The following is a 26786-nucleotide window of genomic DNA, read 5'->3' as shown; positions in this document are numbered from 1 at the left end:
ATCTTCGGAATGCCTTTGAGTAATTCTTGCAGTCAGTACTTGAATTTAATTCCTAATTGTTCTAAGTGAAAACTGTTTCATTATTTCATTATGATTACCATGGTTTCTTTCATGGAGCAAAAAAAGACCTAGATGCCTTGGGTAATATAGTCCGAAGCCGTCTTGGTAATCCACGAACAAGGCAGCTGTTGTTTTAAATGTCATGTTTCTGTCTTTGAAGCGTCATTCCCGAAGTTTCACTGATATTTATCTCCATATTAACAAAGTGTCCTAACTCTAGAACATTTTTGGACCAGTTAGAACTGTATTTTCCACATGATATGATGCGAGTAAGGTGGGGAATTATTTTCTGAAAAGAATTTTTGGATTTAGCTGAATGGAGTGCAGATCCATCACTTTTATGAAGAAACATACCCAAGTACAAATATATTCTCACTGCTCATGAGCCTTCGCATATATTATATATCATGGAGGGCTTGGTATAAGTACTCCATAGATATGAAGAATTAGACTTTGATTGGCAAAAGCAGGCATAAAAACAAATTTGCTATTGGGGAAAGGGCTACAAAATGTCCTCCCCTACTTCTTTTTTCCCTTTAATTTTTTTCCAACATACTGAGATAGACTGGCATGACTACTTTTTTGAAAACATTGGAAAGAAGCAAAAACTGCTAAATAGATGGAAAGCCCATCCTTGGATCTGTTTTGTAACATATTCTTTTAAATGGTGAACCCTAGACAAAGCACTCCCAAGCCAACTACACCAGAGCACAGAGTGCTGTCCTTTGAAGATGCCGGCCACAGAGACTGGCAAAATGTTAGGAAGAACAACCTTCAGAACACGGCCAAAGAGCCCGAAAAACCCACAACAACCCTAGACAAAGAGTTGTTTATGATCTAAAGTAAATAAAGGTTGTTAGGTGTGGATTTGTGATTTTCAAATAAGTGAGTAATAGTGACTTATGCAGTTGTTATTATGATTTTACACAGAATCCTGCCTTTCACTTATGAAAAGGGATCTGAACTATATTGTTCATCAGCAAATATATAGTTAAGCAACACCATGATGACTTAACTACATGCTAAAGAAGACTTATTATGGAAAGGTATTTTTTAAATAAGAAAAAGACATGAAAACTCATTCCTGGCTAATTCAAAGTGAACTTTGGCTTCCAGTACTAAGAACTGCTTTTGAAACTTCTACTTATGCTAGATGGAGGTTCTGAAGAGCTTCTAGACTAGGAAAACACAGGTCACAAATGTGTAATATTCATACAAAGGCACATTTATTAAATCATCAGAGCAGTATTACATCTCTGGGGGACAATGCATAGGTTTCTTCTGTTCGTTCGTTCGTTTAGTCGTTTAGTCGTGACCGACTCTTCGTGACCCCATGGACCAGAGCACGCCAGGCCCTCCTATCTTCCACTGCCTCCCGGAGTTGAGTCAGATTCATGTTGGTTGCTTCGGTGACACTGTCCAACCATCTCATCCTCTGTCGTCCCCTTCTCCTCTTGCCTTCTTCTGTTACCCTCCATTAATACTATTTTCATATGTTGTTTAGTTGTTAAGTCGTGTCTGACTCTTCGTGACCCCATGGATCAGAGCATGCCAGGCCCTCCTGTCTTCCACTCCCTCTCGGAGTTGGCTCAAATTCATGTTGGTCGCTTCGATGACACTGTTCATCCATCTCGTCCTCTGTTGTCCCCTTCTCCTCTTGCCCTCAAACTTTCAAAGCATTTTCATATAGAACCTTATAATTTCAAAGCATTAGAGATAGCTTGGACTGTTTGCCAGGAAAACCTTCTGTATAAATACTGATCCTAATGTTCTGGATGTTCTTTGTATAGGAATACTAAGTGCTCTTCAGAGAAATGAATGAATGATTTGTTATCCAATCCTCTTTTATGAGGTGCCCTTGAACTGCTGGATAGCTCAGTGGTTTAGATATCTGGCTGTGGAGCCGGAAGTTGGGAGTTTGATTCCTCACTGTGCCTCCTTTGTAGGGGCTGGACTCCATGATCCATAGGGTCCCTGTCAGCTCTGCAATTCTAAAATAAACTTCTTTATGCTAGGAATAGAGTGCATAGCAAGATGTGACTCAAGTAGAAGGTTGTTAAAACAGTGGATGGTTATAAGTTTTATTGAGTTATCTTGGAAGATTCACAACTGCTTGTACCTGTTTAGAATCACAACTATGAAGTGTGGCAACTTTTATATAAATCCTAGATGTCAACATTATAATAGCATTTTTAGGTACTTATTTGCTTTGCTTGTTAGATATTAGGCATTATTCAGAAAGTTAAAGATGCCTTATTACTTTAATGATTTAGCCTTAAATGGAGAATTTCCCACTTTTGCTTCTTACACAAATATTTTTTTCATTTCAGTATAATGTCTTACAGATGTTTGTTCTTACAGTTTTTTTTTAAAAAATGTACTTTTAAAATCTGTCACTGAAGTGCATGAGAGCTGACATGTGTAAATATGTAGTTAGACAACTGCAAAAGTATATTATTTGCTGATCGACCATAATGGTTCCACAGAAGCCATTATACTCAATCATATCATGTCAATCTATGGTAGTTATTATGATGGTAATGCAAATACACACTCTTGTTTCTTTTCTTATTTATATAAAAAATGTTACTGTACATTTGCTGTAGCTGCTTGTAGTTGTCAGTGTTATTGTTGTCCCTGTAGAAATGAAGGAATTTAGAATAACGTATAGTGAAGACTGTACAGAGAATAATAAATTGATGAGTAATATAGACAGTGAAAATGTGGTATAGGAGTTTCACATTAGCTGTGAACTTAATTTCTTCATTTGTGACTAAATTGGAAGTTTCCCACAAATTCTGTGTAAATTAAGTTATATTGCAACTGAACTGACTCCCTGGACAAGTTAAAAATGCAGATGGACTATATCCTTGTGAGGTGGGTAAAATGTAGTTCTGAATGTTTTGCAATCAACTGCAGACTACTCTGAGCCTTAATTTAGGTTATCTGGATTAGTCAAGTGTTAGGGTAGTTCACTGAAAGCTTGGGCTTTTATTGCCTTTTTGTGAGGGGCAGATGGTACCATGAAGGAGAGAGACACAGTTAATTTAGGCAGCAGGTACTGGAGGCAGCCGTCTGGCTGTATGTCATGAGAACCATGGTCATCTTCAAGAAAGTGGGTCATCTCTAAGAAAATGCCCTATAAAGGCTGTCTCAAATCCCTGAAACTAGGCATCTGACTAAGAATTTCATAAAGGGTACTGTCCTGTTACTAATGCTGAAGTAGTATTTAACTGCTGGTCCAGATAGCTTCTGTACATGAAATAGAGGGGAAACTTCTTCCCCTTTGCTCCACGAAGCACAATACGTTGGCTTCTCCTTGTTTCTACAGCAATTTTTTTCTATTTACACAAGAGCTTTATTTTAGCATTAAGATTTGACTTTTCATTGCAAAACAAAAATTCTGTTCCATTGGGATATTCAAATGCAGCAAACAAAGAAAAGATAAACAATAACTAACAAACCAAAGCTTATAACAGATTGTGAAATGAACTTTGGAATCAGAAGAAATAGAGGAAAATATTTAAGCAAGACAGAAAAAGTGTAGTGGATGCTTCTGGTTGAGATTCAATTTAATTTATTAGAAATTACCTGTAAGGAGGAAATGCTGAAATTAGTAATGACTATCAGTTTATTTAAAAAAAGTAAAGTAGAAAAGAAGAGCTTCAGTGCCGGAGATCAGAGAGTGCTTGTGTCATGGAAAGAGCAACCAGAAATATGAAAGTTCTTGTTAAGAGGAAAGTACATTGCGTGTGGGTGGTCATCCAGGAACAAAAAAAAATTTGATCAATATTTCACTGAAACAAAAATGAAGACTTAATAAAACCACTATCATTTAGATGGTGGTCATATTCTTATATTTGGTACTGAATTTTGGCAGTCCAGTGATGGAAACCAAGCACTTTAAAGCAAGATGGGGTAGGAGCATACCTTGTTTTCAGGTAATTCTGCTTATGAATCTGGTGTGGACTCGACATAACCTCATTTAAAGGAAGTGTATGGCTGGTTTTGCCCCTGCCGTGCCAGTAGAATCTGGTTCTGTGGTGCAAAAATCACAATGCCTACTTGGTAGGAAGGGATGGAGTTTGAAGTCTAGTAAGACTGACTGGAACATCAGAACCTTCATTCTGGTCTCATACTTTCTTGGAGCAGATTATTCATTTTGAACTCTTCTAGGTATTTCAAGAGGACTCCTGCCTTGCATTCCAGCTTCAGGCCTAAATATGATGGAGGTGTTTGACTGCGTCAAAAAATGTTTTACTGTCTTGCACACCAAGGGTATATTCTCTCCTCACATTATTCCACATCAATTTATGCATTTAATTTTCTTGTCCTGAGTATACAAACTGCCCAGAAATTTGCAAAACAGTTGGCTTCGTTGTGTCTATCATTTTGACTTTTAAATTCGCTGCTACATATTTCTGTCAGGGATTGAATCTTACATTTGTAGAAGAAACTTGGCCAGGGAAAGTCAGCTCTTTTAAGAGTGCTTTGTCTTCCTCTTATTAGAATCTGAATGACTTTCAGTGCTGCAATTAAAGTCTTTTTCGAGGTAGCTATTTAAATATTTATTAGCATCAGAGTATCGGGTTTTCGAAATAACTCTCAAAGCATTTGCATGCACACACAAATACTGTTGACAGTTCCGTAGTGGAATAGAGTAATTCATTTTTTTTGGACTCACTCGAGTGTGGTTGGCTTAGTTACTGTGGAATTTATTTTAGGGGAAAATTCAGTGTCAACTGAAAAATGGTTCCATTCTGAAAAGACCAAAATTCCCCTTACTTGTGAAAATGTGTCTTGGCAGTTGATCTGCCTTCTGATATAAGATTTAACACTTCTATTGAAACATGAATATTTACCATGGCAACAGCAACATTGTACACCACATGTTTAGAGATTTGTTTTTTTGTGTCTCCTTGTTTTGTGTCAGTGGCATGGACTTCAGGTAGCTGCCCCTTGCTATGCATCTTTATTCCACCTCTCTTCAGGAGTCAAGGAAAGTAACATGGCAGTTCAGAGTCTAGGCTGCTGAGTCTCATGCTCCATGCTTTGTCTTTATGCTTGCATACAGCCTCCATTCAAAACACTGCTCAAGCCTAAAAACAGCAACTCTTCATATTTGTTAGGCTGCGGTCACACCAAGGAAATGTTCTGCTGTTCTAATGATACTTTCCATACCTTTGTTATACTGAATTACAGTCATGTGGTATATATACCTGAACAAATGTCCCAATGTCGTTTAACGCTACCGATTCATTTTCTCCTATTTGAATCAGTATGGCCAGCTACATTATGGTACCAATTTATTTTCTCTCTTGTTTTCTAGGGCACTGCAGCCCCTTACTGTAATTTTTTTAAAAACAATGCATCAATATGTTGGGAGGACTTCCTGTTTAGTAACATTTCCTCTGTTGCTCTGGTTCCTCTGGAAGAACTGTATTGCATTCCATGGACCTGGCACCCCCATCCAGGGCTGTGTCACTTGCCAAACAGTAGGTGGAGTGATGCAGCATTTTACAATACCCTGACATACCTGGCCATAAGTTTATCTACATATCCACATACCACGAAAAAAAATCAAATCAAATAAAGAAATAGCAGGGCAGCCACGCAGCAGTTAAAGTAGTTGCTTTCCCCTTTGACTTGTCTTCAGAAAAGAATCGATAGGTTTGTGCACACATATCATACCACTAAGGAATATATTGAAACCCTGTTGGAAGAAAATAACAGAAGCCTCGTGGCAAGGGGGAAATAAGCTGCAGTTATACTGCTGGCCAGGTAAATGGTTCAATAATGTCTACATTGTGTGACTGGAAATTTCTAAAATGATCTAACAGGGCTATAACTAGGGAACATTTGCCTTGTGTGATCATCCTCTTAGTTTGGAAAAATAAAAGTTCAGTAAGAAGCTGTCAGAGGGTCCTGGGATTGAGAAGTTGGTCCCTGGATGCCTAAAGGGGATTCCAGAGTAAAGGTGCATTTTCCTTTACATTACCTGGTCTCATTCAGTCTACATAGAAAGGAAATAGGATTTGCTGAGGTATGTAGAAAAAGGATTGTTCTAAAACAGCCATGATTATCTGAAATGAAGAAAGAAAAGATCTAAAAATTTCGGGATGAATATTGTTGGGCCATCATTCAGATGAAAATGATTTGTAATATGTCTTTTTCTAACCGTGTGATCCAATAAATTGTCCTGTCCAAGTTCTTTCTACTGATCAGATCTCTGTGGAAAACAAGAGACTCTCTACCCATTTTTCTGTGCAACAGACACAACTATAATACAAAAATTATCAGCGTTTCTTAATGCAAATCACGGTTTTATCAGAGTGATTCGCAGCCCAGGCAGTCCAGAAATAACTCACACACAGTCCAGCAGCATTTCCTTCAGCAACGTGTATTTACAGCAGTATTTACAGCATTCTGGCAGTATAACGTGTAGAAGTGATCTTCAAGCAGGAAGAAGATACAACTGACTGTACAATTCACACATATATGCATATACTGTACAGGACCAATCAGATCACACATTGCATCATCCCTGAGTTGCATCATCCTTGAGTTGCATCAGCACTGCTGAGTCATCCTGACTCAGCTTTAATACACCTGATCATTATGGATCCTCATTAATACATTCCATTCTGCTCAGGCCTGTAATTTTTCCTTGACACCCCTCCAAATTTAAGGTCTGAGCAGAACATATACCCAGCTTTTCAGTTATTTCTATGTGTTTCTATATGTTCAGGGGTTTTGCCAGAATATCAGCTATGTTTTTCTCTGATTCATAATATTGTAACTCAATTAATTTCTCCTTTATTATGATATTTTATGTCTATATGCTACATTATGATATTTTATGTCTATATGCTTACTTCTGCTTCGCATTTAATCAGTTGTCACCATCTGGATGCAGGTTGTATTGTCTTCAAATTCCATAATTGCTTGGTTTTCTACTACTTTCAAATCTTTGATTAATTGTTTATACCAAGTAATCTCTGAACACAGCTCAGTCAAAGCTGCAAATTCAACTTCACTCATTGAAGTTGCAATGGAACTCTGCTTTCTTGACTTCCATCCCACTAGAACATCTGCAAACAATATTGAAAATCCTGAAATTGATTTTCTGTCTTTTATGTCACCTGCCCAATCACTATCCACAAATGCTTTTAACTTTAACTCATTTGAGGGTTTTATAACTAGACATTTGTCAAGCGTTCCTTTTAGGTACCTGAATACTCTTTTTACCCCTTGCCAATGGTTTTGATACGTGCCTACTCAGGATATTTACCACAGCAGCAATATCTGGTCTAGTCCAATTGGCTAGGTACATCAGACTTCCTATTGCTGATTGATATATCTCCTGATTTTCAAACCCCTTACTTTTGGATTCTGACTTTTGAAAATCCACTGTCATTGGAGTTTTTGCAATGTTACATTCTTGCATGTTATACTTTGTCAACATTTGTTCTATTTTCGTCTTTTGACTTAACACAAATCCTTTCTCTTGTTTCTGGATTTGCACCCCCAAGTAACTTTGTATTGGGCCTGAGTTCTTTAATTTGAATTCCTTTTTCAATTGCCTCTCAAACAAATCTATTTGGCTTTGATCTTTAGACATAACACAAATGTCATCTACATACGCCAGTAAAATCTTTAGTTCTTTTCCATATTCTTTAACATACAAACATGGATCTGCCAAACTATTCCTGTATTTCAATTTCTCCAAAGCCGAATGCAGACACTGATTCCAATTCCTTGCTGACTGTCGTAGGCCATAAATTGCTTTGTTTAATTTGTACACCATTCCTGGTTTGGATTTTTAAAAACCAGGTGCCTGCGCCATGTACAATTCCTCCTGCAACTCTGTATTTAAATAAGCAGTTGTAATATCAAAGTAATTTACAACATAGTTTCTTGATGCAGCTAGGGCTAAAACCAATCTTACTGTCTCAGTTTTCACAGTTGGCGAAAAAACTTCATCGTAATGAACGTTTTTCTTCTGTGTGTACCCCTGAGCCACTAATCTAGCTTTATATCTGTAATCAACATTATTTTGCAATTTTCGCTTGTAAACCCACATGCTGCCTATTACCTTTTGCCTTGGTGGCAACCTTGTTTCCGTGAACACCTCATGTTCATCCATTGACTTCAATTCATCTTTCATGGCCTGTTCCCATTTCTTTCTTTCTATTTCTGGAAGAAGCATTACCTCCTCTAAATTCTTTGGCTCTTGGTATATGTGACACACTCTTATTTCTCCCACACCAAACCTTTCTGGAGGGATTCCCTTATTAGCCCTTTATGACCTTCTTGGTATTTGTCTTTCTTCTTTAACTACAGGTTCACTTCCTGCCTCACTACACTCTCCATCATCTTCTTCTTCTGAGTTGCTGTAACTGGTACTTTCTTCAGCCTTTTTGTTTGGCTCTATCTGATTTCCCAGACTTTTCTGTCTTTCTGTGAAGGGAATATACACTTGAGAGTTTGCATGCATCTTATCCCAGTTCTCATGTTCACAAAAATTTGCAGATCTGGAAATTACTACATTTTTGTTTCCATCCAAGAAACGATATGCCTTTGACCCTCTTTCATAGCCCAAAACCCTCATTTTTTTGCTTTTGGTTTTCCTTTTCTTCTGGTTTCCTTTGGTACATGTACCCAAGCACTACAACCAAAAACTCTCATATGCTGTATGGAAGGCTCCCTCCCATAGAGCATATAGTATGTATGGGGTTTGCTCTATAGCAGAAGAGTAAATTCTGTTAATAATATAGCAAGAAGTAACCACAGCTTCTCCCCAAAAGGCATGGCTCATACCAGCATCAGCTAATAGAGCATCCTTCATTGTCTGTAGGACTCCATTCCTACGCTCTGCAACCCCATTTTGAAAGGGAGAATATGGGCTGGTCTTCCTGTGAAAAATGCCAGTGTTTCTCAGCCAAGTTTGAAACCTTTCTGACATAAATTCAGACCCTCTATCTGTCTGAATTTGTGCTACTTTTTTTTATCAAAACCTTTTTCCACATAGGCTAACCAATTTCTGAAATGATTGAACACTTCTGATTTGTTTTTCATCAAGTAACAAAATGCATATCTTGTAAAATCGTCCACAATGACTAAAACATACCTTTCTCCACCCATAGATGGTGCAAAGGTCCAATTATATCTGCATGAACCAGCTGAAAAGGTCGCTGTGTCTGATTAGAACGCTCCCTTGGTCTTGGACTAATCTGAGATTTTGCCAGTTTACAAATATTACAGTCCAGATAGTTTTTACATGATTTTACTTTCACACCCTTAGCAAAACTTTCCATTTTCTGTACCACTCTGAAATTTGCATGCCCCAGCCTTCTATGCAACAGATGTGCACATTGATCATGAAATGGTACATTTTAACTATATTTGCCACTTTGTTCTCTTTTAGTACATATAAATTATTTTCTAGTTTTGCTGTGGCACAAATTTCATTTCCTTTCTTAATTGTACAAATGCTGTTAGCAAAAAACACTGTATAGCCTTCTTTATCCAGCTTAGAGACACTAAGTATGTTGCAGTCCAGTTTTGGAACTAGCAGAACATTCTTAATCTCTTTTCTCAGATTTGGTATAAATATTGTCCCTTCTCCAGCCACCGTTCTCCGTTTGCCAAACTCACGAGGCTGTGTTCTGAAGCTCCTACGAAAGAAAACAACTTCCTATCATTAGTTAAATGGCAAACAGTGCCGCTGTCCAGGATCCAGGTGGTGACCTTGTCCTTATCAGCAGCTGCCTGCACAAGAAAAACACTCCCTTTTCTGTCAGTTTTATTTCTGCTGCTAGAGGCTTGTAAGCAGTCCCTCTGAAGATGTCTCTGAGAATTACAGATGAAGCAGCGTTTCACTGCAAATGTCTTGTGTTCTTGTTCTCCCCTCCTGAAAGTAGTCCTCCTTCGTTGTGGGCTGGCTTGTCTCATTTTATCTTCTGATCTTTCACTTCTTTTTCTAGCCTTCACAAGAAGCCTGCTTATGATGTACTGAAGAGTTAAGTCCCTTTCTCGCATAGATTCAAGGCTTGTCACTAATATGTCATAGTCCTGCGGCAGACTGCTCAAAATAATATATGCCTTATGCGACTCAGTAAATTCCATATTTCTCTGTTGAAGTTCATTAAACAGGTTTTTCATCTTTTGTAAGTGATGGGACATGCTTTCTCCTTCTTCTAGCTTAGCTTTATACAGGTTTCTGGTTAAGGATACTTTGGTTCCTGCTGAATCACGAACATAAATTCCTTTCAGCGTGTCCCAACATTCTTTTGCTGAAGTCAGTCCACTTACGTGAGTCAGTTGGCTGTGTTCCAGGCAAAGAATTATTGTAGATAGAGCTTTCTCATTTTTCTTTTGTTCCTCCTCATCTAGGGCAGCAGGGGGATTGCTTACTATCTCCCACAATTCCTCCCGTCTCAGGAACATCTCAGCTTTCACTGACCACATCTGGTAGTTATTTTCATTCAGTCTGGTTACAGGAAAACCTCCCATACTGCCAAACGCCTGCATTTTGCTGTTTTTCTCTCGGTCCTCCGTTTTTCTTCCCTTCCTGGGCTTTAAACGGCAGAACTCTCACTTCCCTGGACTCTCTCTTGCCTCTCTGGTACCCACTGGTACTCACGGCCTTCCTTGACGCAACGCAGGTATTGGAGGGCGCAGCGCTGGGCCCATAACCTTCTGTCAGCGTTTCTTAACGCAAATCGCGGCTTTAGCAGAGTGATTCACAGTCCAGGCAGTCCAGAAATAACTCTCACACAGTCCAGCAGCATTTCCTTCAGCAACGGCAGCATAATGTGTAGAAGTGATCTTCAAGCAGGAAGAAGATACAACTGACTGTACAATTCACACATATATACATATACAGGACCAATCAGATCACACATTGCATTATCCCTGAGTTGCATCATCCCTGAGTTGCATCAGCACTACTGAGTCATCCTGACTCAGCTTTAACACACCTGATCATTATGGATTCTCATTAATACACTCCATTCTGCTCAGGCCTGTAATTTTTCCTTGACAAAAATGTCAAGGAGGGGAAGGAAAATTCTCACTTTTGGATACCTCTAGGATTGGCAGAGCTGGCTAGTTTAGGTATCTGGCTGTGGAGCCAGAGATTGGGAGTTTAATTCCCTGCCTCCTGCAAGAAGAACCAGCCTCTGTAGTTATGGGCAAGCTGCACAGTCCTAGGGTGCCTCCAGAAGAAGGGAGTGGTAAACTGGTCCTGTGTATTCTACCTGGAAAACACTGGAAAGGGTCACTATAAGCCAGAATCAACTTGAGGGCATACACACACAGAATTGACAGTTCTGCAGGGCCCTCTATGCATTGTTTTGTCTACTGTCACTCCAAGCAGGTTTATGAAACCCTTTCGGGTGTGAGTGTGTGAGGAGTGTTATCAACCCTAAAGGTGCCCCCGTAAACTCCCCCCTTGAGGTTTCCTGCTCAGTAGTTCCAGTTCCAGCTAACATGCGCTGGATTATGGAGAAAGCTAGAGAGTTCCAGAAAAATATCTACTTCTGTTTCATTGACTATGCAAAAGCCTTTGACTGTGTGGACCACAACAAACTATGGCAAGAGACATCACCTTGCCTCATAGTCAAAGCTATGGTTTTTCCTGTAGTGATGTATGGAAGTGAGAGCTGGACAATAAAGAAGGCTGACCACTGAAGAACTGATGCTTGAACAAATGAATGATATTGTAATAACTACTAAAATGATTAAGAGGCAAGTAAAGGCTGTGAAAAATTGGAGTGCACTTGGTCCAGATGAGCTGCACTGATTTTTGTTAAAGCATCTAACAAGTCTCCATCAACATATAGCAGTGCAATTTAATTGCTTACTTCAAAAACCTAAAACTGAAGATTGGATGACAACAGGCCACACATTTCTGATAACAAATGATCATCAAAAGGGCACTGAACCCAGTAATTATTGACCAGTTACATTCCTTCACACTCTTCACAGGAGTAGTTGCAAGATCAATATATAATTATTTAATTGAAAATTCACTATACCCAACTGAACAAAAAGAAAACTTAAAAAAATCAAAAGGCATGAAAGATCAGCTGCTTATTGATAAAATGATACTAAAGAATGCAAAAAGATGAAAAACAAATTTAGTCTGGGCTGGATAGGCTATAAAAAGGCATTTGACTCATTGCCACACAGCTGGATTAACAGCTGCCTAAATTTTTTGGGATTAGTACAAATATTAAGAAGTTCTCAACAAAACATAGAAAAATAGAAAATTGTCTTAGTGGCCCATGGTGAAGAAATTGGAGATGTTAGCATCAAAAGAGGAATATTTCAAGGGGATTAATGCCGCTAATCCCCATGTCAATAATTATAAATAAAACTGGATTGGGCTACCATATTTTAGAACAAGCTACAAAAATCAAACTATATGCAAAAAGTTTCACAGAGATAAAATCAGCACAGATATTTAGTGAAGATATTGAAATAAAATTTGGAATTGCCAAATGTGCAGCTCTGTTTATACACCATGGCAAGAGCCAAAAACTAGATGGAAAAGAATTTAAAAATAATGATAGTATAAAATCACCATCAAGTGACGAAAATTATAAGTACTGTACCTTAGAAGAGTAGAAGCAGATAACATCTTGTACACACAGGTTAAAGAACTGACAGAAAGAGAATACAGTGGTGCCTTGCATTACAATGTTAATTCGTTCCAGCGAAATCGCTGTAGAACAAAATCATCGTAAAGCGAAATTAAAAAGCCCATCGAAACACATTAAAACCCAATTAATGCATTCCTATGGGCTTGAAACTCACCGTCCAGTGAATGTCCTCCATAGCGTGGCCATTTTCGCTGCCTGTGCAGCGAGGAATCCGTCCTAGAAAAGAGCGGGGAGCCATTTTTTTTACCCGGTGGCCATTTTGAAACTGCCGATCAGCTGTAGGACAATCATCGTTTTGCGAGAATCGGTTCCCAAAGCAGGAAAACGCTTAGGAAACATCGTTTTGCGATTGCAAAAACTTCATTGTAATGCGATTTTGTCGTAAAACGGAGCGCTCAACTTGCGAGGCACCACTGTACAATGTTGTATTCGCGAAGGCTTTCATGGCCGGGATCTAATGGCTGTGCTCAGAGTGCTGTCCTCTGAAGATGCTGGCCACAGAGACTGGTGAAACGTTAGGAAGAACAACCCTCAGAACATGGCCAAAGAGCCTGAAAAACCCACAACAACCAATACAGTGGTGCCTTAATTTATGAACATAATCTATTCCAGAAGATGATCGTAACTCAAAATGGTCGTAAGTTGAAGAACCATTTCCCATTGAAATGCGATTAATTCGTTCTGGCTGTTTTTTTGGTTGTATCTTGAGGCGTTGGTTGCAAGTCAAAGCATTTGTTCCCATAGGAATTAATGCAAATGTGATTAATCCATCCACTACCACTAGGGGGAGAACTTTTCTTCTTTTAACCTAAAATGACTTAGGTTAAAAAAAGGGCAGGAAAGGAGGGAGGGAGAGAACAATGTGGAAAAGAGCAAAAAATGAAGGTCATCACTGGGGTACACAGACCCCTCAGACAAAAGGGGTTTGTTAAGCACAAAAAGAGATAAGATAGAGAGAGAAAAGACAATGGGGGGGGAGACTTGAGTGTAAACCACATTTTACATCGTTCCATCCACCAGACCCCCTCAGGGAAAGGTTTCTTGATTTTAAAACAAAAGACTTTGGAGTCTAAACCACATTTTACACAGTTCCAGCAACCAGACTCCCTCAGAGAAAGGTTTCTGACTTTAAAAGAAAAGACTTTGGACTCACATTTTAAAGCCACACATTTTAAAACAAAAGAGAGGTCACAGTAAACAAACCCTAGGAGCCACAGAATGGATGGATGGATGGATGGATGGATGGATGGATGGATGGATGGATGGATGGATGGATGGATGGATGGATGGATGGATGGATGGATGGATGGATGGATGGATGGATGGATGGATGGATGGATGGATGGATGGATGGATGGATGGATGGATGGATGGATGGATGGATCCAGCAACCATTATTCCAGCATACAGACCTTTCAGTCTAATTTTGCAATTTAAAATTACAGTCTAATTTGGAGATTTAATTTTAATTTAATATTACAGTCTATTTTTCACATTTTAAACCCACACTGCAAGAGCAACCAGAGCACAGAAACATACCCCCCCAGCCCAAAACCATGCTGCAAAACCCACACAAAAAGGCAGTTTTTAAAAAGCAGAAAGCAGCACATTACCAGGCAGTCCGAAGCCTTCTCCGAATGCACACTCTCTAACCGCTTGGACGAAAGAGCTACAAAGAAACAGCCTCTTTGCCACCAATGGTTAGCATTTTGAATTCCCCACCTTTTTCCCTGTCTTTTTTCCATTCATAACACAAAGCTCTGGTCACAAGTCAAAGCAAAATTTTGCAGTCAGAGCTGGTCATAACTCGAAATGGTCGTAAGTCAGGACATTCTTAAATCAAGGCACCATTGTACATCAAAAGACTGTGGAAAATCTTAAAATCAAAATTAAATGGGGGAAATACAGTCAGAACCATTAACATATGGGCAGTTCCAGTAACCAGATACCCATCTTGAATAATAGATTGAATCCAAAATGAATTAGAGCAGTGGTTCTTAACCTTTGTTACTCGGATGCTTTTGAACTGCAACTCCCAGAAACCCCAGTCAGGACAGCTGGTGGTGAAGGCTTCTGGGAGTTGCAGTCCAAAACTCCCGAGTAACCCAAGGTTAAGAACCAGTGAATTAGAGGACTTGAATTGAAAAACATGGAAATTAATTAACATGCTTCAATCACTGCATCCAAAAAGTGATGTGGACAGATGATGTTTGCCACAAAAACGGGAATCTGCGGATTACTGCAAAAACAGCAGGTAGTAGAGAAGGAAAAAAGAATATACCATTATATCAGTAGAAGCCGTGAAAAATTACTTAAGGTAGTGAGAATATGGAGAATATATTGAAAACAAAAGAAACAAAGGCTCCATATAAGAAACAACAATTTGAAAATAAATTAAAAGAGTTGGAAAAATAAACCACTACATGGACAACACCTGAGAAATACTGATTGAAAGCATGATTATAATTCAACATGGGCATGGTTAAAACTGGGAATCATTAAGAAAGAAATCAAAGACTTGTTTTTTGCTGTACAAGAACAAGCACTCCAAACCAATGTAATGAAAGCTAAGATCCAGTGAATTAGTACTAACAGCAAATATAGACTCTGCCAAGAAAAAGATGAAATTTTGTCACACCTCATCTGTCAGTGTCCAAAGACTGCACAGATTACAAAATCAGACATGACAGAGTCACAAAATTACTGCACTGTCAGCCTCCAAAACCCAGTTTACTTTCTGCCTCTTTCTTTTTTCTTGGAATTTTGGAGGTGTCATTTTAATAATGACAGTGTTTTAATGTGCTGAGTTCTCAGTTTTGCATAGAGTGAAATCCTCAGTGCTGGACAGTTTTATTGGGTTTGTCTGTGAAGATTCTCAGTCATCTAGGTGAGGCTATCTGGAAGCTGAGTCATGGCAACTTGACTTCTTTCTTATTAGTTTGAAATGTTTTGCTACTCATCCAAAAAGCTTCTTCAGTTATTAGGTTGAAATACCATGTCCTAAATCCAATGATTAGTGCAAACTGGAGTAGACTAATTGAATCAGTGGGGTTTACATAGATGTTATATTTCTGTTTGAAGGCATTGTTACCATTCAGGCTTTGATCCAGTGGGCCTTCTCTAGTTGGCATTATCAATTGAATTTACGCCTGTCTGTTTACATTTGCCTTTATCTGTATGTGTTTTAAATTTAGTAAATGTTCTGTTGTTATTTCACTTAATACATAAGTGAGGTACACTTGTTTATTACTAAGATTACTAGTATGCGAAGGTTATGTCAATACAATACTGTTATAAATATAATAACGCAAAAAGGAGAAAAAGTTTATAATGTTGCCTAAAATCATTATGTTCCCCGAGAATGAAGTTTGAACAGCATCATTCAATTCATATTGAATAGTTTGAATTCAATATTATTTTTATGTTGTGTTGCAAGTACATCACTCGGGAGGCTATTTTAAGATATATTTATAAAGGAAATGGGTACAGTAAGACAAGCCATTGCAGCCCACATATACTTCCTTAGCTTTTCATTTTACGCTGTTGCAATTAATAAGTGAAAAAAATCTGGTTTTTACAGAACTGTATCAGAAGTATATTTGTAGTGAGACAAAAATAATAAAAATATGTTTTAACAATTGTTAGGGTGAACCAGTCTGCACATCAGAAAAATGCATGGCATTCTCTATATATAACTTCAGAATGAAGATAGAGCACCACATATTTAGATGTTCTAGAATAATAGTTAATATATTTGTATATAGCGAATTAAAACATTAAATTGGCTGATTGTCCCCTGACTTTTGGTATACATGTCAGGAAACATTTAGTCACATGGTCGTTCACCTACATATGTGAGTGGTATATCCTCATACTTATGTAATGCTGGGCCTCAGATTCAGAATCTGAGTGGTGCCTGCTGAATATCCAAGTGTAGTTTGTTAGCAAACTTGCACATCCTTGCCTGCAGATAAATCTGTTTTGCCTTTTACATGGTCTGGATATAGGTGGCTTTTGGTCTAGAACAGAGGGGAGAGAGAGCTTTAATAGAAAAGTTTAGCAGAGGAATTCCGGATAAAAGCAATTAACTTTTTCTGTGTGTGACCATGTCAACAACAGGAAGATGATTACTGGGAGTGGGGAGGCTTTATTATATGACTGTTATGTTCTTATGATAGTTTGGCTGGTTTCAACCAGTTTCCCAAACTTTTATTAACCTTGACCTCCTTTACAGAGCATTACACTCTATCATTTTGGACAAGTGGCCCGTTTTTAAAAGCCACAGACTGATCTAGCTATAGTAATTTATGATTTAAAGACATCTCAGTCAGGCTTCCATAATGTAGATCTCCAGTTCAAGAGGCCTTGTCTTTTAACAATTCACTTGGCAAACTGTGGCAGCGAAAATTGCATGTAGGTAAAATCCATGGAATGATATTGAGGTGAATGAGTGCGGTGATGGAAGAAGGATAGATTTCTCTGTCCTCTGTTATTCAGAGTAGTTTTCAGCTAGAATGGAAACATGGCTGGCTTGGGAAAATGAAGCCATCCTTCACCTCCTTCCCTTCTCTACCAGCTCTCTAGGTAAAAGAAAAGCTTGTAAAAGTAACTGTTTTGGACTACAGATTTCAGAATCATGCCACTGGGAATTATAGTCCAAACCTACTTTTACAAGACTTTGATAGATCCCCCTCCCCAGTATAGTTGCATGATAGCAGATTCACCCGAGTCAGAGGAAAGCAATGTACTGTATGTCAAAAATGACAGTCATCTTACAGGGTTGCAGCATGATTCTTGGAAAGGAAGGTTGGAAAGGGTTAATACCCAGAGAAAAGTACTTTGTTATACCAGTGAGGATGATGCTGATGACTTTCAGGTGTCAACTAATGTCCCATAATAACTCATTAATTTCCTTCTTTTATTCTGAGCCTGTTCAGTTCCGGACTTCTGCTGATCACCATGTAAAACTTATTCCCTGGCCCACCTGTGTGAAAAGCTGGCAGGGATAACGCAGCAAATGTGTAGCTGTCCACTCTGCCCCACCCTTATCCACCCAAGATAAACAGAGCGCCTGCTTGCCCAGTAGATGTAGGGAATCCTGTTGTGGTCTCTGTCTTCTTCCCTGGATCTGGGAAGTACATTATCCAAACGAAAATCCAAAAAAAAAGCACCCCAAGAGTAGTGGCTTTCTTTTTGCTTCCTTAACTGGGCAAATCTCTGGAGTTTGAGCAAAGCAGATGGGAAGTGGACAAACTGGATTGTCTCTAAGAAGGAAGTAAACTTTATTATCTTAAAGGAAAAGAGATCAAATGCATTCAAAACAAAAATTGCTACAATGCAGAAGAATTACAGAGATGGGATTCTGGGCCTAATTCTACTCACAGCACTTTGTTGATTCTTATCCTCCATAGTCCTGGGACCATTTCTCCCTTATGACCAACTGAAGACAGAGAAGGGACCAGGGGAGAGGAACAAAATTCTTGACTGGCTGATAACTGTGTAACATCAGCTGATACCAGTGCATCATCAATAACATCACCAGTGATATCCCAGATTACTTTTCTCTGAGTGTTCACTCTTTCATATCTTTCCAGGTATGTACCGTGTTTCCCCGAAAACAAGACAGGGTCTTATATGAATTTTTGCTCCAAAAATGTAGTAGGGCTTATTTTCAGAGGATTTTTTTTTCATGGACAACAATCTACATTTATTCAAGTACAGTTATGTCACCTTCTGGTTGCTGTACAATGGTGGAGGGCGGGGTTTCACTTAACTAGGACTTATTTTGGGGTTAGGTCTTATTTTTGGGAAAACAGGGTACGTTGTAAGGTTGAAACAGAAACTTGGACTTTTTTGACGTATGTTGCAGCCTTAGAAAATATAGATGAACCTTCTGTTATGACAGTAACCTACTAACTTTTGTGGCTTTATTTATTTAGAAGTATGCTTTGGAAAGTTCCCAGAAACTACAGCTGTAGCAGAAGATGGCTGTGAGGCTGTTCACCAAGTCATGGCAATATAATACTATAGGAATATAAGTACCCCAGAATCAATTTGACTTCCAGACTTCATTTGAAGTACTAATTTTAACCTAAAGTTCTCAATATAAGAAATCATACAATGCATATAAAAATAATGATAAATCAAACTACAGAGGAGAAAAAATAGCAGAGAGAAAAAGGAAGATTCAGCAGAAGAGATAAACAGACTCTACAGCCAACTTACACTAGATGGCAAAATGCTGACACAAATAATAAGGATATTTCCTTGCTCTAAAAAGACATAAGGGAAATATCTTAGGAGAACTGTCTACAGACAAAGAGGAGACTTTCTACAGTCTCCTCTCAGTCCCCACTCACCTAACTTTAGAGGGATGGAGAAGAGAGTCCAGAGATTCCTGTAAGATTTATTCAGTCTTGTACAACAGAAGATGGAGCTTAAGGCATCTATGTACAAAACTGCTTAAGGCTCTGGCATGTAGTCATACCACTTAGATTGTGCCCAGAGAGGACAAATCCAGCTGTGGAGAATCATGAGCCTTACATCTAGTTCTGGTTAGTAACCCAGCTGAAATTTCTGGGAAATTCTGGAGCTTGTCCAAGTATTTCAGTCATCTTTTCTGAAAGTTACAAGTGCACTTATTGCTGTAACCAGGCTATTTCTATCTGGAAAAGGTTGGTGTTGAACCAGTCTATGCTCCTGGAAGCCATTGCATACCATGAAAAGCACCTGAGTCTCCAGTGACAATGTGGAGTCTAGCAATATCCCCAGATTGCTGAACTTGGCTTTCAGCGGAGTGTGATCTCAATGAGAACAGCATGAATACACCATTGCATAAGATGCGCTGCTTGGCAACTGAGGGTGTGATTAGTTGGTGGGAAAAGCGAGCGTTTGATCCACCAGAAAGGGTCACTTTGCATGGAGTGATCTGTCTTAAAGCAATCCTTTAATCTGTTGGTGAATTGCTCCAGCCTTGCGCAAAAAAGTAGTAGTCTTAACGGTTGGACCAAAACTGCCCAGCTTCAGTATGGATCAGGGTTGGGCTGGAGCACAATTCCCTGTATGCCATGTGATTGAGGGGAAATAGATTGCATTGGGCTGCTCCACAAGTGGCCCAAAATACGATCTATTTTCCCTTCCAATCACACCTTTTCTCTTTATCTTGTTGGTTTGCCTACGTTCATGTTGTTACTAATTGCAATGCTGATTCTGTATCTAAACTGCCTCTTCTGACTGATGAAAGAGGAGGAGCTTAGTGTCAGAAGCATACTGATAACATCTCATCCCAGCATTCTTGTATGACTGCAGATGGAGGGTTTGGACTGCCAGATCTCTAGCCCACCAGATGATCCTGCTCTGCAGCTCTTGTCATCCCTGATCATGGGCTGTTTTGGCCCAGCTGTAAGACTACTACTGCCAAGGCTGCTGGGATTTTGAGTCTTGCAACCCTTGAAGGATCATAGATTTGCCAGTCTTCAGATATATTTTGGAAGCATGGGAAATAAGATGCAGGGCTCCATGCCATGAATGTCTCAAAGGCAATCAGTGATCCCCCCAGAATTACTTTTTGGAACTTGCCGTTGATATGTGAGTGAAACATTCAGGTTAAAATTTTAGGCTGCCTTTTCTGCACAGTTGTGGTGCTAAGTGCACAGTATTGTCTGTATGGCTTAAAGAAATTAAATTGCTAACATGGGCATAAATGAGTTTGGATTCTTACATGTGGGGATAAAGTTTTTTAAAAAGCTTTGTCCTTACTACACTCTTTGCCAAGGCATTATATGTACTTCACCAAACTACAAATCCAACGGTTCTGCGGCATGGAGCCATGAAAGCTGAATTGGTATAAAACTGTGTCGTGTAAACATGCTCTTACATGTTTGACCTTGTTGAATAGCTTTCACGATGATTTTGTAATCAAAGATACATCTTGAGTAATATTTTTCCTTATTATTTATTTCACATATATCGACAGGGAAAACTTTGAGTTGCTGTAAGTATGAATGAGATTCGAATCCAGAAAACATTTATGTATTACAAGTTCCATGTAAACAATAAAGTGAATAGGATAGTCTTCCATTTCTGTGTATAGCCAAAGCCCAACGGCTTCCCATATTCTTCGACCTGCTTTTAGTCAGTAATTACCATCTCTTTCTTTATGGCAAATAACATGTTCTCTTTTATCACTGCTTTCTAATATAGCTAATATCACAGAGGGCTTGTTTGGATTGGGGAGTTGTATAGCGTGCAGTAGAATGGCACATCCCAGTCATGCCCAGAGACTTGCTTTAACCACAGTTATAACACCTCCCACAACAAGAAAAAATGAGTCAAAAAGCAATGAAGCACACAATTACATGATGAAAAATAATAAAATGTACCTTCTGACATGTACTTCCAGTGATTGTATAGCTTTATTATAAAAATAAAATGTAATTACGTTTTTCAGGTCCTGTATGAAAAACATCTTGCAAAGACAAGTCTTTGTTTAATTTCAGTCTTTCGAGACGTTCACCTGCTACGTGCTTGTCATATCCTAAATGCTTCTGAAAAAATTAAGTTAAAATGGTTGAAAACAACAACTCTTAAGATAGACATTGGGATCTCTTGAACTTGTTTCTGACTCTTGTTTTTATGTCAAAAGCGTGGTGGTGGACAAACAAAAACTATACAAATTGAAAAGTCATACGGGAGAAGCAGCTTTGTATATTACTATATGCACTTTATTTCTTGTATACAAATGCGATTTGTGTTTTCTGGGCATGTGGTAATGTCTGAAGCTACTTCAAGCAAAGATAGGAGGTGGAACAATTGGCTTTATAGTTCTTTGAATGATTGGATGTGAGGAAGATGATCCTTGTAGCAGAGGAAGATGCACAGGTGTTAAAGGGAATCTGATGTCTTCCAAATAAAGTATTAGATATGGTAAATGTCAAAATATAGACTTCAAATGTAAGGAAAAGAATTTTGCACTGGGAAGCAGAGGGAAGATTCTAAGTGGAACTCTAGAAAGGCATGGGGTTGCTATGATACTAGAATCTACACTCGAAGGTTAAATAAAAGATGTTGCTTATTCAAACCGGGAATTACTCTGAGGGTGTAGCAGGAGACATTGTGGCTGGCATTCTGCCATTCTATTGCATTCTCTGTTCACAAACTAAGAAAGCAAGTCACAACAACATGTCTGCTATTTTGTTTCCATTTATATCTCCACGATACCTTGTTTCCCCATGGGCCAGCTCTCAATCCTCATTTCCTGTTATCAAATCAAATCATTTTCTCTAATCCTAATTTATTATTACTTTTTAAAAAAATTATACCAATTCTGACGAATATACCTCTCACAAATCAGCCTCTCCAAGAAACCACTTATCTTCCTCTGAAGAATGCAATCCATAATCAACTTAACTCTTTAAGTACCACAAAACAAATACAATAAGTGCCAGAACTAGAAATGAACTCTTCCATTTCCATACTTCACAATTTTATTTTTAAAAATGTGCATTTTCATTTGTAGGGCAAAAATATTTTGAGTGCATAACTTAACGAAATACTGAAATACACAAGAAAAACAGCAGTGGTTCCCATGAGTAAAATCAAAAGCAAAATGTGCTGCTTATATACTGCCCCATAGTGCTTAAATCATTCTCTGGGTGGTTTACAAGTTAATTATGCAGAAAACTACACATTGCTGCCCCCCCCCCAAGAAGCTGGGTACTCATTTTACTAACCTCGAAACGATAGCCTGAGTCAACCTAGAGCTGGCAACCTGGCATTGAACCCAGGTCATCAGAACAATTTTGACTGCAGTACAATGGTGCCTCCACTTACAAACGTCCCTACTTATGACAATTTCGAGTTATAATCAGCTCAAGCCGCATCATTTTGCTTCTACTTGCGACTGGAGCTTCCACTTATAAACAGAAAAATGTAGGGGGGAAAGGTGGGAAATTCAAATTGCTAACTGTGGGTGGCAACGAGGCTGCTTCTTTGTAGCTCTTTTGCCCCAGCAGTTAGTATGCATCATTGTTGGATGCTTGGGACTGCCTCCTCCTTCTCTCTCTCTCTCTCTCTCTCTCTGTCTCTGTGTATGTGTATGTATGTGTTTGTGTGTGTAGGCTTTGGGTTGCCCTGTAAGGTAAGGTGCTGTTTTCTGCTTTTTAAAAACTGTTATGGGTGTTTTTGCAGCATGGTTTTGAGCTGGGGGCTTATGTTTCTGTGCTGTGATGGGTCTTGGGTCTCTGTTTGTTTTTTGTCCCCCCCCCCCATTTCAGATGGACCTTGAGTTTTTTTGTTGCTTTTTGGAGTGTTTTTTCACGTTTCTGGTGGGTCTTGAGGGGGTGTTTGTTTTTTGGTTCTCCCCCATTTCCGCTAGGTCTTTGGGAGTTTGGTTGCTTTTTGGGGGGGGGTTGCCCATTTCTGATGGGTCCTGCATGTTTCCTTTGCTTTTTCCTTTGTTCTTTTTGTATTTCCGACCTGCCCCCTTTGTTTTCTGTGCATTTCCGATCTGCTCCATTTGTTTTTGGTGCATTTCCAATGGGTCTTGCATGCTTGATTGCTTTTCTCCCCCTCCCCTTCAGCTGGAAGGGATTAATCACATTTCAAATGAATCTTGCAGTGATTTTTAATCTATTTATTTATTTTTGATTAATTTTTTCTTTAGCCGGAACAGATTAATTGCATTTCAATGCATTCCTATGGGAAATTTTGCTTTGACTTACGACCATTTCGAGTTACGTCCATCTTCTGGAACGGATTATGGTTGTAAGTGGAGGCACCATTGTACAGCAATTTAACCACTGTGTCACGAGGCTCTTCTGAGTAACAACGATAGCTATAGAAAGCATAGCTCATATAAATGTTATACTCCTCAGTAAACATTTTGAGCCGGGTGGTCATCCAGATTTCTAATCCATGTTGATAGGCAGGCAGTGGCTTCACTTCTGCATTTCAAAACTGCAAGCATCACTCACCACTTGGTTGTTGTTTAGTCATTAAGTCGTGTCCAACTCTTTGTGACACCATGGACCAGAGCATGCCGGGCCCTCCTGTCTTCCACTGCCTGCCGGAGTTGGGTCAAATTCATGTTGGTAGCTTCAATGACACTGTCAATCCATCTTGTCCTCTGTCATCCCCTTTTCCTCCTGCCTTCACACTTTCCCAACATTAGGGTCTTTTCCAGGAAGTCCTCTCTTCTCATGAGATGGCCAAAGTTTTTGAACCTCAGCTTTAGGATCTGTCCTTCCAGTGAGCACTCAGGGTTGATTTCCTTCAGAATGGATAGGTTTGTTCTCCTTGCAGTCCAGGGGACTCTCAAGAGTCTCCTCCAGCACCACAATTCAACATCATTGATTCTTCAGCGGTCAGCCTTCTTTGTGGTCCAGCTCTTGATTCCATACATTGCTAATGGAAAAACCATAGCTTTGACTATGTGGACCTTTGTAAGCAAGGTGATGTCTCTGCTTTTTAAGATGCTGTCTAGGTTTGTCATCACTTTTCTTCCAAGAAGCAGGTGTTTTTCAATTTCGTGGCTGCTTGTCACCATTTGCAGTGATCATGGAGCCCAAGAAAGTAAAATCTGTCACTGCCTCCATATCTTCTCCTTCTATTTGCCAGGAGGTAATGGGACCAGTGGCCATGATATTAGGGTTTTTTTTATGTTTCGCCACTTTGTAGATACTGCATTGCTTGCAAAGGAAAGACTAGGGCCATCGGGGTAGAATAAGGTATTGCTAATATTTCTTAATAAAGAAGCAGTCCTGAAGAGAAGATCCCAGATGGAAGATTTATGCCCAATTGATCTAGTTTCCTAGATTACTTCTTTGATAATGAAAAATAAGATACTCAGAGTCTGGTTACAAATAGTCAGGAATGTAATTAGCTGCAACATTAGGATTTCAGATCAGTTTAAGATACTTTGGTTTGATGGAGTGAACGAAGTTGTTGACGTTGAGTCAGCAGGAGTACCTGAAGGACCACAACACAAAGTTTTGTGCTACTGAACAATGGTACTTCTTACCTAAATGTAGCAAGTAGGACTGTGTGTTAAATCAAGTAAATTGCATAGGGGCTGCGTGACTCAGAGTTGAGAAGCCGTTGTGGAGAAGATCGTAGATCCCAAGTGGTTACATCAGAAGAAGACTGCCAAAATCAGTAAGCACGGCAGTGTCCCTTTTAATACTTTCTGCCATGGACTGGTTCCCAAAGGATGCCTGTTAAATGTGTTGTATTTGCACTGCCTTCTGTGTTACAGAGGGTAGGGCGTCAAAAGGGTGAGGAGGAGAGGGAGGCAAATACATAGTCATCAGAGTGTCATAATTAAGCCACCTTTTGATCACTCAGCACAAAGAAGCAGCCTCACCAAGAAGTTTCTATGGGGGGGGGGGAGAACCAATACGTATTTATTTATTTATTTTATTAGACTTATATACCACCCATCTAGAACATGTCTACTCTGGGCAGTTTACACAAAATACAAAAAAATCAAAGATACAAGCTTGATCTTTGCCTTATTGTTCAAGGAGATTTTCCTAGCTGGTTCCATTTGAAGAACTGGAAAGATCTGGAAGAAATTAAAATAGTTATCCAGAGCTTCTGAATGTCTTACAACATAGCCTTTTAGAATGTTCTGAAAAATTCTCCTTTGCATAATGGTTTTTGGGTGAATTCCATGCATTGTAGATTACCCTCACAATGCTGTGGCAACTTTGGGGTAGCATATGTATTCAGGATGCAAAACTAGAAGTTCAACTTCTTAATGACCTCAGGTTTACTATATTTCAATAATACAAATATATTTTTGCTTGAATGATTTTGTCACATAATTGTACAAGCCCAGATAGAAAGAGTGAGAGTGAAATGAAAGGTCTTGTGACAAAGGAAATGGAAAACTGTATCTATCCATGTCAATGAATATATTTGAGGCAAAAATAGGCCTCAAGAAGCCATATTGTTCACTCCTTTGCACTGAGGCATGCTGAATAAAAGTCCATTTTGAAGCACTGAGTTACTGTAGTGTAGGCACCTCAGCTTTTATGGTCTGTGAATTTGAAGAATTATAAGCCTAACACCGCTTTGAAAACATATTTGTAGTTATTCAAGTAGTTCCTCCTTAACAGTTGAGTAAGCCAAATGCAGCAACACTAACCGAAAGCGTCAACCCATTGCCTTCTGCCTTGAAGGCAATCATTCTGACCTTATCCACCATGCTTTTAAGATAGTTAACTAAATTCTTAGAGAAACTGGATTATCCAATACATTTTGATCTTCCAGTAATAAAGCCTCTTCAGGTTATTTTGATACTTGTTTTTTTTGTTTGTTTGTTTGTTTGAGTTCCTAATTTCCCAGCAATTATCCTAATACATTATGTAAGTATTCTTCTGTGCAGGTTAGGGTTATTACTAAATGGTACTCAAATACCATTGAAATAAATGAGTCAAAATAGGAACTGTTTTCAGTAGGTCGCAAAGTCCATTGAACTTTGCAACACAATCGAAAAAAGAGCCATTGAATTCAGTGGGGCCTACTCTCAGATAAGCATAGGAGCAAAACCCAAGCTGCAATCCAATGCATACTTACAAAACAATATGTTTATTTGAAAACAATTGATCTTACTTCTGTGTAAACATGTGTAGGATTGTGTTGCCAGTCTGGACCCTGCCTGCTGTGTTCTGGTGCCTGGTTGTACTTGTGCATATGGCCACAGTTCTACATGTAATTTATCATGCTCCTGGCTAATATTTTTTTAGAAGAGATGAAGGAGTTGCCTGGCAGAAAAGGAAATAGGTTATAACATAGTTATGTGGCATCAAGTCGGAACTTACTTATAGTAACCCCAATAGGGTATTCAAGGTAAGCAACATATTTAAGGACTGGTTTTAACCGTTCTGATGTGGTGGCGCTGCGGGTTAAACCACAGAAGCCTCTGTGCTTGCAAGGTCAGAAGACCAGCAGTCGTAAGATCGAATCCACACGACAGAGTGAGCTCCCGTCGCTTATCCCAGCTTGTGCCAACCTAGCAGTTTGAAAGTATGTAAAAATGAGAGTAGATAAATAGGT

General features: G+C 39.0%; 1 protein-coding gene across 11 annotated transcripts in view; it reads left to right on the top strand.

The window, feature by feature from the left end:
- Positions 1-26786, top strand: part of FOXP1 (forkhead box P1) — a 689964-nt gene that overhangs the window by 112430 nt on the left and 550748 nt on the right. The window contains exon 3 of one of the 11 annotated variants that reach the window (XM_078385116.1): positions 18140-18322. The exons of the other annotated variants lie outside the window; for them this stretch is intronic. The gene's annotated coding sequence lies outside the window, so the exon portion shown is untranslated. The remainder of the gene's footprint in view (positions 1-18139; positions 18323-26786) is intronic. 11 annotated transcript variants of the gene reach the window in all.

This window comes from Pogona vitticeps, chromosome 2 (assembly GCF_051106095.1).
Source record: "Pogona vitticeps strain Pit_001003342236 chromosome 2, PviZW2.1, whole genome shotgun sequence".
NCBI lineage: Eukaryota > Metazoa > Chordata > Lepidosauria > Squamata > Agamidae > Pogona > Pogona vitticeps.
The sequence above is the reverse complement of the archived record's forward strand: the minus strand, read 5'-3'. Positions and strand labels throughout refer to the sequence as shown.